This window comes from Parasteatoda tepidariorum, chromosome 3 (genome assembly GCF_982258835.1).
Source record: "Parasteatoda tepidariorum strain Cologne lab strain chromosome 3, Ptep-v5.0, whole genome shotgun sequence".
Classification (NCBI taxonomy): domain Eukaryota; kingdom Metazoa; phylum Arthropoda; class Arachnida; order Araneae; family Theridiidae; genus Parasteatoda; species Parasteatoda tepidariorum.
Genome location: NC_141757.1, coordinates 81,525,263 through 81,538,081, shown reverse-complemented (window position 1 = coordinate 81,538,081; position 12,819 = coordinate 81,525,263). Strand labels below are relative to the sequence as shown.

At 30.6% G+C, this 12,819-nt stretch overlaps 1 protein-coding gene across 18 annotated transcripts in view; it reads right to left on the bottom strand.

Annotated features, from left to right (window-relative positions):
- Positions 1-12,819, bottom strand: part of LOC107447961 (POU domain, class 3, transcription factor 3-A) — a 467,439-nt gene that overhangs the window by 74,453 nt on the left and 380,167 nt on the right. For 2 of the 18 annotated variants that reach the window (XR_015432769.1, XR_015432765.1), the window contains one exon: positions 11,032-11,167. The exons of 15 other annotated variants lie outside the window; for them this stretch is intronic. The gene's annotated coding sequence lies outside the window, so the exon portion shown is untranslated. Of the gene's footprint in view, positions 1-10,983; positions 11,168-12,819 lie in introns of those variants that run through there. One more of the 18 variants, XR_015432774.1, reaches the window with a different exon arrangement.

The window sequence follows — 12,819 nt, the reverse complement described above, 5'->3', positions numbered from 1 at the left end:
CGATGGTGGTGCGACCCATACTTCTATATCCTCCACTCTGAGGTTTGTGGTGGGTTTAAAGGATGTCTACCATGTTACTCGGTGAATTTGGAGCATTTAAATACTAAATATATTATTTAAATGTAAAAAAAAAGCATTTTTTCTTCGTTATTGATGAAACCATATTCCAAATTGACTAAATTACAATCGTCACTTGTTTGAGGATACGAATTTTATACAACGAATTTCAAAAACGATGAACTTAATGTAACGCATTCATTTTTCTCCGTTGTTGAACAGCGGACGGAATTTTGAGTTTACGATTACCAATGCTCAACTCCGTAGCCTTGTAATTTTGAACCATATCCAGAAGACAAGGAAACTCCTGGATTGATCTAAGTAGTGGGAGAAATTTGCCTACAAGGAGGACTTTTTGATGGAATTAACCCACATTAGTGTTACATAGAGAGAGAAATCACGAAAACGACTCAGGATTAGCCTGGCGGTAAGGGGACTCTAACTCGTGATCCATCTACAGCTAAGGATATCAGCACTGTCGCTGGTTCGTGCTGGGTGCTGAATTCGTATCGACCAGCCATCGCTGGAATTCGAATCTAGTTCACCTTATTGGGAGGCGAGGGCTCTATCCCCCGAGTGTCCACGGCTCTAACACATCATTTAACAAAGTTGATTAAAAAGTGCAACATAAAATAAAAACTCAGTCATCACCAGGAATCGAACTCTGGAAAGCTGTTTGGCACTTAAGTGCACTAACCCCTGTACCAACCCACAATATGTTTTTTCTTAACCAGATAAAAAAAAAATATTGGAGAATTTCTAAAATACATCAAGGGTGAAGAAGCAGTTTCGTTAAATATTTGAAAATTCGTTTTTTCGTCACAAATTAGTTAATTCAAATGCTTATTTGGGCTTACCTCTTTAAACTTTTATGGTACCGGATTTAGAAACCATCCTTCAAATATACCCCCTAACAATCTTGACGAAATAAATAAATAAAATATATCTCAATAGAATGATTAACCTCTCAATTATGTCTCAATAATTATACCTCAAATTATATCTCAATGTATGATTAACCTCTTGAGACCTTTTTTAGCTTTATTCATTTCATATCCTAACACTCCTAGCTAAAGTTACAAGGTATGTTATGGTACTTCATCTTCTTTATTCATTATCTTTGGTAAAATCTTAAAGAAAATTTGAAAAATGATGCTTCAAATAATGAATAAAAAAAAAAGCTTCACCCAGTAATGAGAAAATCTTATGTTAATGATGCGAATTTCAACTGTTAATCCAATCTTTTATGGAGAATGGAAAAAGGCCTGAGAAGCTAGATTAAAACTAAATTCCTTGTAACTATGCATCTTTCACAAATTAAAAAAATTTTAATAAAAAATTTCATTGAAAGCTATGAAATGTTCTGAATGATAGATGTAACCCATTATTTCGAAAATCGTAAATCGGGACAAATGTTTGGATGGTCTAACCATTCTTGGTGCACACACCAAAGGAGATGAGGAGGCACCATGGAGGAGACAATTATTTCTGGTAGGAACATGTTAAACCATCATGTTCCAGCACCAATGGAGGAGACACTTAACTCTATAGCCACAAACCTTGACCACGCATCCTTTGGCCCAGCCACAAACTACAGTTTAACACAAATATAAATGAGCGTACAAAAGTTTATAAATTTTTAAAAGGTATAATCAAAATTTATCTTCAAGTTTTGATATAATTAATCATTTCACGAATCGAAACAAGAAGAGCTTAGTCCAAAAAAACACCTTTGGCAGGATTTTCAAAATAAAGGTTTTTGATGCCGTAATAAGTTTCTGTGTCAAGCAAAAATTATCTCCTGAAGAGACAATAAATAAGACCATTGCTTTTTGTGTCAAAAATAATATATTTTAAAATCTGTCATAATTTTCAAAATTGATGGTTGTTTAAACATTACGCGTACAAATTTTCAATTATCATTTAAGCAGTATAGTCAAAATTTCTTCTGGAATTTATATACTCAATATTTTAAAAGGAGCCGTAAATTAGAAAAAAAAATTCCTACACTAGATTTTTGCCAGGAATTTAAAAATTAAAGCTGTTTGTCGCATTTTTTAGTTTTCCTTTCAAGAAACATAATAGACAATAAAATGCTGTTCCAAGAATTACTCTTTTAAAACTGTCATACTCGTTAAAGTTTATAGTGTATAATATTTTAATACAGATGACTGTACAAAATATTCAATTAATATTTTTAAAATCAATAGTTTAATCGCTTCTTTTTCAATTTGTACAAATTGCCTATTACATCTCACACCACATCCTATACATCATCCATTTAAAGGTACATTATATAAAACAGATATCCACCCATAGTTAAATATGGGTGTGAGAACCGGCCCACTCCTATTTCACAGTATAGAATTTTAAGCTGAAACCATAAGGGCAAGAAGAAAAAGTGTACCTCACACATAATAACGGCTCATTATTCTAGGCAGAACTTGAAGAAGTTGCTTTTCCGGCAGACAATGGAGTTGAGATCATATTTTTTTCCTTCATAATCTGAGCATTTCTTTCACTCTTATATTAGCCTGAATGAAAAAGGAGGCTCTAAATATACAGATGGTCGGCGTGCCCTAATAGATCCTAATGGTGTGGAGAAAAAGGGCCGCCGAAAATGAGGGGTCATCATCGCACCCAGGTAATAACCTCAATTATCCAATTGGTGAGGAAAAGTGAGATTTCATCGTGACCCTCATAGTCACGAGCTAGCCCCTGTATTTATTTATAAACGTCATTTTTTTTATGACGAAATATTATACATGAAGGCGTTTATACAGATGTATATACACGAAGGATACTAGGATGACGTAAGTTTTGTATGGGTATGTCCTGAATCGGTAAAGAGGTAAATTGAAAGATTTTTATTTTTGCTACGCCGGAGCCCAGTTTCATAATTTCCGAGGTAGCACTCTTGATATTTAGTTTCTGGTAAACAGATTGTAAAAAATATTTTGCTGATAATACAATCAATATTTAAAAATTCGAACATATTTTGGGCCGGGATAGCTTGGTAGGCAGTACGCTTAACTCCCGTTCGTGAGAATAGGAGTTCGAATACAGCCGGTCGAAGACTCCCTGTGTAGTAAATGTTGACTGGTGCACGTTAAACTTGTGGGGTCACAAAATCCTCCATGTTTCCATAAAAAAAAATTATAGATTGATCGTTTTCTGGTTCAGGTCAAAATTACGCTCTATGGATGAAGGAATGGATGTGTAAATGGGTCCGCCCTATATAACGGGTGTGACTTATGGGTGTGGCAAAAGTCAAATTTTTCAACATAGATGGCGCCACTGGAAAACAAAAACAATTGCACACTTCTGCCTTAATGGCCGACGACAACAACAACAACTGCAACAACGGAGCATATTTTGATGTTTATATATATATATATATATATATATATATATATATATATATATATATATAAAATTAAGATTTAAATAGGATTTAAATATGCACAATTGAATACACGAATACTAATTTATAGCAAATGATGAGTTGAAATATACTTCATTAAAATTTGAGATTATTGAATCTCAATAAAAAGTGCAACGTTAAATAAAAGGAAAGAAACTTTACAAAAAAAGAAAAACATAATTTGGAATTACACATAAAATAGAACGTTTTGAAGAAGAACGCGTTGAGTAATATTTCGAAAACATTCAATTTCCCAGACTTGTTAAAGATAACAAGTTATTTATTAGTTTATTGTATTAAATCCTTGTTCTATCATCTATCATAAGCTAGATCACAATTTGAATGTGTCAAATTATTCTAAAAGCAATAAAATGAAGTTTGTTTTCTTATTGATTTGCTGATTAAATTTTTGTCTTCATAAAAAAAATTGCGCAAGGAAATAATTTTTCAATTTCCTTCAAAGTAACACTTTACATTATTTATGTTAAGTCTTCCATATTATTTCACTATATAGATTAGTTTTTTAAATAAATAAAAAGAACTGAAACAAAAGAAACTGATAAGGTTTTAATAACAATCGAAATCTTGTAAACAAAAATGCTTTCCGTCTTTAAAATAAAAATAATACAGAAAAGAAGGATGGAATCTTTCCAGTTTCCCCTACCTTTTAGATTTTCATATCGCAGTTTATTTTTAGATTTGTTATAGTGAATATTCAAATTAATATTTTTTTATGTTTCAAAAGAAATTAAATGGGAAACGTTATTTTTCAGAAGATAAGATTTATTTTCCAATTTAATGTTGTTTTATTCATCATAAATTATTGAAAGATCCGCTTACTGACAACTTTAACTATTTTGGAAAAAAAGAATAAAGCAAATATTCAACTTTTAGTCATTTTATTTCGTCACCACTGTTAATTATTTCGTTTCATCACAGTCAATTGAATGAAACTCTTGATCCAGGATGAATTACTTGGAAGAATTTTACTGCATTTGTGTTTCATTAGAAGGAAAACTACGAAAACAATCTACAGTTAATCGTACAACCGTTAAATAAAAAATCTACGGCAATATGACTCTAACCGATGACCTATACAGATATTTTGTACCAATAATGCAATTGAGACAATGTACTTAACAGTATTAAAATTAAGAAGTTATTGTTGAGATTCGAACCTGCGTCGTTTGCGTGAACTCAATCTTTTTTTAAAATTTTTTTTTATTTATTATTATTCCGATTGGTTTGAAATAATTTTTTCAAATATTTATGAACTGTAGTTTGTTTTAAAGAATAATTTTAGTAATAATCTAAACAGTGGTTTCTTATGTTCTACGTCAAGATGGCCCCATTAAGCACTTTACGTTTTTAATTTTGACGAAGTTTAGCACAAGTGTACACTTTTTAAACTAAATTCTGCTAAGATTTGGATTAAGTAATTAAAAATCGCCTGAGATTGAGCACCACTAATGGAGAGGAAATGTAATTTTAAGTTTAGTTTAACATAACTATGCAACAATCAGCGGCAATAAGACTCTAACCTATCACCCATAAAGACATTTTGTATCAATAATGCAATTGAGACAGTGTACTAAAAGTATTAAAATTAAGAAGTTATTGTTGGGATTCGAACCTGTTTCGTTTGAGTGCAATCTATTTCTTTGATTTGAAATCACTTTTAAATATTTATGAACTATTATTATTATTATTTTTTTTGAAAAACAAGGAAGTCATAAATTCTCTTTTTCCGCCAAGTCCAGTTTTTTTCCTCAATAATTTTCGTTGCTTTTCTGTGCTACATGCTGTGATTATCAATAAGAGAAACGATGTAAAATGGTAAAATTTCTTATAAAATGATGCGCAGAATAAATTCTCCTACTCTATATTAATAAATATTTCGATTTTGAATTTTAAAATTTGCTCATGGGAAATATTCAAACTATCACATTTTGAATATTGCTTCAAGAAAAAGAGGAGAAATAAGCCGCTAATGTTTGACGCTTATTATAAAAGAAAAAATTCATAGCCCTATAATGTAGTCATGATAAGGGTATCGTTAAATAGTTGTTTTTAATTTATTAAATACACCTACATTTACCAATAACCACACATTTTAACAGACTTTTAAGTACATATTAATCAAACACTATTTTGTTTGTTAAAATATAAAATTTCGTCGTGTCATTTGCAGTAAAGCAACATCTGCGGCATTAAAATGATGTATCACCCTAATCGAAGAACAATCTCTGTTTTTTGTAAACATCAAAGCTTGATTGTCCACGTGTCACCTTAAAGGAAAGTAGAAAATTGCCTCGATTTGTCGCGTGTTCCCGTGTTTCACCCATCTCCCGGAAAGCAACAAAATAAAGTAATATAAAATGGAAGGAGGGGGCGCGAGCATCCAGCGCCCCAATGGAGGGGCGTCGGTGGCGACAGGCAACACAATAGTCCATCTGTCCAGGGGAGTCCGGGGCTCGATATTTGACACTTCCATTGTGTTCTCTATTGTCGCTTTGAACAAACTGTTGCGATATGCGAAGAATAGGCACATCGGATTTCAAACGTCCGGGTGGCAAAAAGAAGAGGAGATGCTGTGAGAATCCTATGTTCCGGTAAGGGAGAAATGGGGATTTTCCATCGGGAGTTTCGGAAAGCGTGAATAATAATCCCTCTATCATTCCATCTTAACTTGTGAGAGGGAGAGGGCACTTAGAGATTATGTTTTTTTCGTGAGTAAGTATGTGATATTAGTTCAACTCTCATCATGAATTTATAAGGGAGTTTTTAAGTTTAAATGGACAAAATTATGCAATTGGTATTATTTTATTTATGGATGTTACTCATTTTATACACAATCCTTTTTCATCATTGATGTTGACTGGATTGGATTTGCATCGATATCAATGTTTATTAGCATCAGACCAGAAGACGAGGAAACTCCTAAAAAAAAAAAAAAACACTGAGAGAAGCTGGTCTACTTGCGAGACCTTCAGAGTGCAGCTTATCCGCATTTGCGTTAAAGGAGCAGCTTATACGCATTTGCCTATGGTTAGACCGACGGTTAGGCCATTCTAACCCTTGATTCGTCTACTACTGGAGGACAATTTCCGACAGCAACCAGGACAGTGCGAATTGGTAGAAGTGTACGAATACTCTGACCATTTCCGGAATTCGAGCCCCAGCCGCTTTATTGGGAAGTGAGTGTTCTATCACTGAACCATCCCGGCACTTATCAAATGCACAATTTTTTAAAATGTTGCTTGTTTTATAAGAATAATTTTAGTAATAATCTAAAAAGTGTTTTTCGACGTTCTACGTCAAGGTGGCCGAATTTTCGATCCATCAACACTCTACGTTTCAAATTTTGGTGATGTTTAGCACAAGTGTACATTTTTTAAATTAAATTCCGTAAAGATTTGGATTAAGCAATAAAAAATTGCCTAAGATTGAGCACTATTAATGGGGCTCAGGGGATAGAGCGTTCGCCTTCTAATGAGGTTAACCGGTTGCGAATCCCACCAATGGCTCATCGATACGAATCCGCATCCGGCTTGCACCGACCACAATGCTGACGTGTAATATCCTCAGTGGTAGACGGATCAAAGGTTTGAGTCCCTTTCCGGTCAGGTTAACCATGGGAGGTTTTCGTAGTCTTCTCCTCCATTTAACCTCAAATGCGGCTTAGTTCCCTCAAAAAGTCCTCCACGAAAGCAAATTTTCTCCCAATACTTGATCCAGAAATTCCCTTGTCTTCTGGATTGGGTTCAAATCTACAAGGCTACTGTGGTGAACATTAGTAGTCTTAAATTCAGCTAAAGCTTTAAATCAGCTTTTCAACGACGGTTATAAAATATAAAATATTAATGTTGAGGAAATGTAAGTATAACTTAAGATTAGCGTAACTATGCAACAAAATAAAGATGTTATTGCCCTTTAAAAATATTTTTTCGAGGACATATATATTCGAAGATATTGCAACTTAGGTGCCGTTCAAATCTGACGTAACTATATAAGGGAGGAGTAGGATTTGGTAATTTGCTTATTTTTGCTGACAAAAGGGAATGTGAGATATCAGCAATGCTTATTATTATTTATTCATTTATTTATATTTACTTTAATCTTAAACTACAGTAATAGTCAAACCTAAAGAAAAGAACAATGGATATTGCAACTTTCTTACACAGGCATGGTTAGATTATTTCTTCTAACAAGGAATAAAGGGGTCTAAAATTGCCAAAAATGTGCTTACGAACTTGCTATAGCAATATTTCAATGACTCTTGGATTTAAAATCGTAAAGATTTCTTCCAGGTTTCATACCCTCTCTTTGAATGTACTGATTTTCCCTTTTTGAGCAGCATTAGAATTTATAGACAGAAAATTACTAGATCTTTCAAAATTTCAAATCTATGTTAATTTTGACTCTGTAAGATCAAGAAGAAATTTTATTTTCCGCTACGTTATGCCAATCTTAAGTTAAACTAATCATGGTGGACCAAATAGACCACCTATCCTTTTGGTCCTTGTTTGATATAATGGGTATACTTGTGTGAGAAGATTGGACTCCTGGCATGTAATTGTCAATATTGTTGTTTTAATATGAAAAAATGTGCTTATATTTTTGATGAAAAAAATCAAAGAAACTGAAAAAAATACATGTAACATACATTTTGCTAGCTTGGCATGGGCGCAAAAAATAATTAATTTTCTTTTTTACTTGTTAGAATTAATAGATTTTAGGTGTTAATAATGCACTAAAAAGTAAATTTTGATAAATTAAAGAGCAAATTTTAAGTTATCAAGATGCAGAATTTCAGGATGCCGTTCTTCCATTTTTTATGATTTTTTATTTATTTTTTATTTACAAATTAAAAAAGATTAATATATAAATACGAATTTCTACCCCCCCCCCCAAAAAAAAAAAAATTTTCACAGTGCCCACCCGATTGACACTTGTCATTCAGGTATCAGTAGGGCAGATTTGTTGGCCACTCTTTCAGGGACACCATATCAGGTGAGCCAACGCTGCACCAATAGTAAGGACAGATAGTACGGAGAATGAAAGAACACACATGCCTTGTCCGAGATTCAAACCCAAGACCAAAAAAAAAAAAAAAAAAAAAAAAATAGTTCAATAGCAAACTTTTGTGTATTTCTGAACTGTTAGCCAAATTCTGTTAATCAAACAATTTTTAGAAAAGCGATATTTAGACACCAAAAAATTTTTCAAACAAGAATTAATTTATAAATAGATTTGTATCAGTTTTGATAAAATGCGAATTCGTAGTTATTATTAAAAAATTTTTTTTATCGTGCTTGGTGTGAATCGTTCGAAAACGAAATTTTTTTTATTTACAATGGTGTCAGACAAAAATTAAATGCTTTTATCTTCACAAATTTTAAGTAACGAAATTAATAAAACTATCTCTCTTGGTTAAAATAAAAGAGGTGCATGGTTTGTTAAAGTATAAATTTACAAAGAAATATTTTATTGCATTGAAATATATTTTTGTATTGTATCGTTTTGTTTTATAAATAAATAGTGATTTTTTAATAAGATATGTCAATTCCTTCTTTTGTTTTCTATTTTAAAAATTCTTTGCTCGTACTAAATATTTTTTTCATGCATAATCTAGAAAACAAAGATTGCGAACTTTCCTTATAATTATTTTAGTGTTTCTAAATCAGTATGTTTCTAGTAATTTCAGTTCAATGGTTTTGTACTTATTTTAAATTGAGTACTTTACATGGTCGAAAATAATAAGTGGAAAATTTTGAAAATAAAAGTTTAAAAAAAGATTTGACAAAACACAATAAGATTACAATGAAATTTAATATCATGCAAACGAAAAAAATAATAATAATAAAGTTTAAACAATCACAACTTTTAAAGCAAAATATGATAATTTCTATGTTCCAAGTTGAAACTCTTCTTTATCTATTATCTCAAGACAATGGTATTGAAGTTAAGAATAAGACACAAAAAATATTTGAAAGAAAAGAAAGGAAATATTTTATTGAAATTGATCTGTGTGTTATTGTACGAGTATTTTGAAAAATATTGTCTTAAGATATCATTAATCTTATTTCGTATCAACTAGAAAACTCTCTCCTCTAATTGTTTCTTTTTTTTTTTCCACTCTCCCACCCAATTGCTTAGCAGTTAAATTCCCAATCGTACTTTTGATCCTTTCGTGAAATTATATTTCATTAAATTTTTATTTCCTTCAAAATTAGAGCAAAATAATTTTATTATTAGCGCATTAATTTTTTTGGTTAGAAACTTAAGAGAAGCAAAAGTATCCTCAATTGTTTATCAACTATCATCAATCAATAAATGTTACATAATTGAATGTTATCTTTCCCCAATCTCTCTCTTTTTATTCAAAAATATTTCTTGAAATCTTTTTTCCTGTAAGTTCTTCAATTATTAATCAAAGCCTTTTCCGATTTTAGTTTTACGCCTTCACGAAATAAAGTAATTTTTAATAGTATGCTGAATAAGGACCAAAGTGAATCAAATACTTAAATTTACTGCTATTTTTAATCGCATTTTTGAAAAATTGTTCATGCACCCCCTTATTGGGGCTCTAATAAAACCCTGTTAATTGAGAAAAAATTCTTTTTAAAATTTTCACCTTAAAACATTCTAAGTTAGCTGTAGTTCAGTGATATATTTTTATCATTATAATATTTGTTTTTTTTTTTTTTTTAAATTCAAATTCCTCTTCCTAACAAGAAATACTTTCGCAGCCCAAGAAAAAAATCGTGCATCGGAATTTAGTAAGAGGTCGAAAATACAATAAATAAATAAACGAAAATATGAAATTTAGTTGATACATAGGTTGGAAAGTATGAAATTAGTCGGTTACTTCTCGGAAACATTTCTTGTCAAACTAGTTTAAAGACACTTTTGATTAAGCTTTCAACTCGAAAATGAGTAGTAAAATAAATTATGGTAGTTTATAGTCTCCTAATTTGTCTGGCAAAACAAGTTTTGTTCAAAAAGAAGCTGTGTTTTTAAATCATATCATTTTAAATGCATTTTACTTGACTTGGAATACCAAAATGAAGAATTAGCTATTAAAAAAAATTGCTAAAAGGCATTTTTCACTTTATAAGATACATGGTTGCAACACGATCCATGAATACGATTTAATCCCGACAAAAAGGAAATCTAAAAATACATCTTCCCTAACCGACGAAGAATTCGAACTGATTGGAACTGAGCATGGCGAGATAAAAAACGTCTCGTGGCATCGGTAAAATCCGGATTAAATAAATAATGGCTATTACTTATTTATTAGTTAAAATATTAATGCTTATAACTGCGTTTTTGTGCAGTTTGATTACGTGTAGTTTTGTCCAATAAAACTAAAAAAGGACTATCAGAAAATCACTACAATCGGAAAAGATACATCCAACTTGATATGCTATAATTACTTCAAACGTTCCCATACAATACAAAGGATTTTCAAAACGTAACGAATATAATTTTTTAACCTTATATCAAAAACATTTCAAGGAGTCCCAGAAACGTTTCTAATTTCTTTCCGAATCGTAGAAGTGCGACTTTCCTGAAACGATTATTGAAAAGTTTCAAAAACATGGTCAGTATGTTTCTACCAGCACTTTGTAAATCTGTTTATAGAGCATTTTCTCCAGAAAATAGAAATTCTAATATAATCTGCAAAAAAAAGAAAATAAATAAATAAATAAAAATCTTGTTAAACTTTTAGTATGTTTAATGATTATTATTAAATAATAAGGGGATTATACTAGAACCCACTATAAATTCTTTAACAGAATTTCCCGATCTCCTGAACTTGTCTATCTAATTATAACCAAAAACTTCAAAATAATAAATAAACGGCAAAATAAACGTTTTCAGATGTAATTATAAAAAATACTTTTACTCGATTACTTTTTCTTTATCTTTTAGTTAGTTACCAAAGGATTAAGTATAATATTCATTTGGAGGGTTAGAAAAAAAATCAAAATTCTGTTTCATATGCTATTCGAATGTTACATTTACAAGATAACATTATAGGAATTGTGATATTCTTTTGGGAGGAGAAATGTTTTTTTGAATTCTTAAATGGGATATTCTATGACAATGGCCTTGGCCAATTCGTAGATAATGTTCTTAATGTTTATCGATCATTAATAATTATCAGTAGTCGGAAATCAAAGATAAATTATCTTTCGTACCTGGTTTCGTTAATATATAATAATTAGCAAATAAAATAAAAAATAAATAAATAAAACGGTAAAAATTAATAATCATCTATTACGTCGAGTTTCTTTCTTTGCTCCTTTTTTTTCATTATTCAGCAATTTGTAAGCATCCTAAGTCTTCCTCTTTCTGTATTAATAAACGTACGAAATTTATAACCGAAATGGTAATAATGAAGGAAATAATTGTTAACCCTTCAACTAGGTCTTTGTTTGTAAGATTTCTTCGTCTAGACATGATAGAAATACATTTATGGCATTTTTCATAAATATTAAAATAAGCACGTGATTTCTCAGTGCAACCAAACTCCGACTATGATTGTGATAATTAAGGTATTTAATTGAATAATAAATCATCATAAATGAAAATATTAGGATTTTAAAATTTTGACGCATTTTTGTGAAGTTTCGTCTAGTTATAAGATCTCAGAATTTGCCCAAGAAAAAAAAATTCCGGAAAAAATTACCGTACTGTATGTTAATGATATTTCTGGTAAAAAAAAAATAATCGGTAAATAAAAACAAAATATACGGTATTTAAACCATTCATTTGCCAATTTTTCCATTCATAATGACAACGCTGTATCGAAAATTCTGGTTTTCAAAATTATATTTCTCATTACTACACATTTGCAAAACTAAAAAGCAAATTTAACCGAATAAATGTTTCTTACGCCATGCTCATAGTTATCATGATAAATTTACCAAATTTTATTATATATTATAAAACTCTATTTTACTGTTAATTTTACCAAAATCATTACCAAAGCGCTTCGGTAAAAACTACCGATTTTTTATTTATTTTTTTAATTTTATTTATTTATTTCGCTGATTTTATAGAGAAACACGGAACATTTTAGAAGTTTTGACCGTATTATTTTCTTTGTGAGTAATCGTATTCTAAAAATATATTTCTTAAAATTTATTTTAAATAGTAAAATATTCTTTGAACAACATTTCCTTGAATAACATAGACGATTCTGGTTGTTCGTTAAAGTACTGAGAATTGCTCGGCAAAAGAGTAAAAATTGGAAGTAAAACCATGCTATTTTGATCTTATTTTTCGAGAGGAGTAAAATCTTTTGAGATGAAAAGCATTTTGTA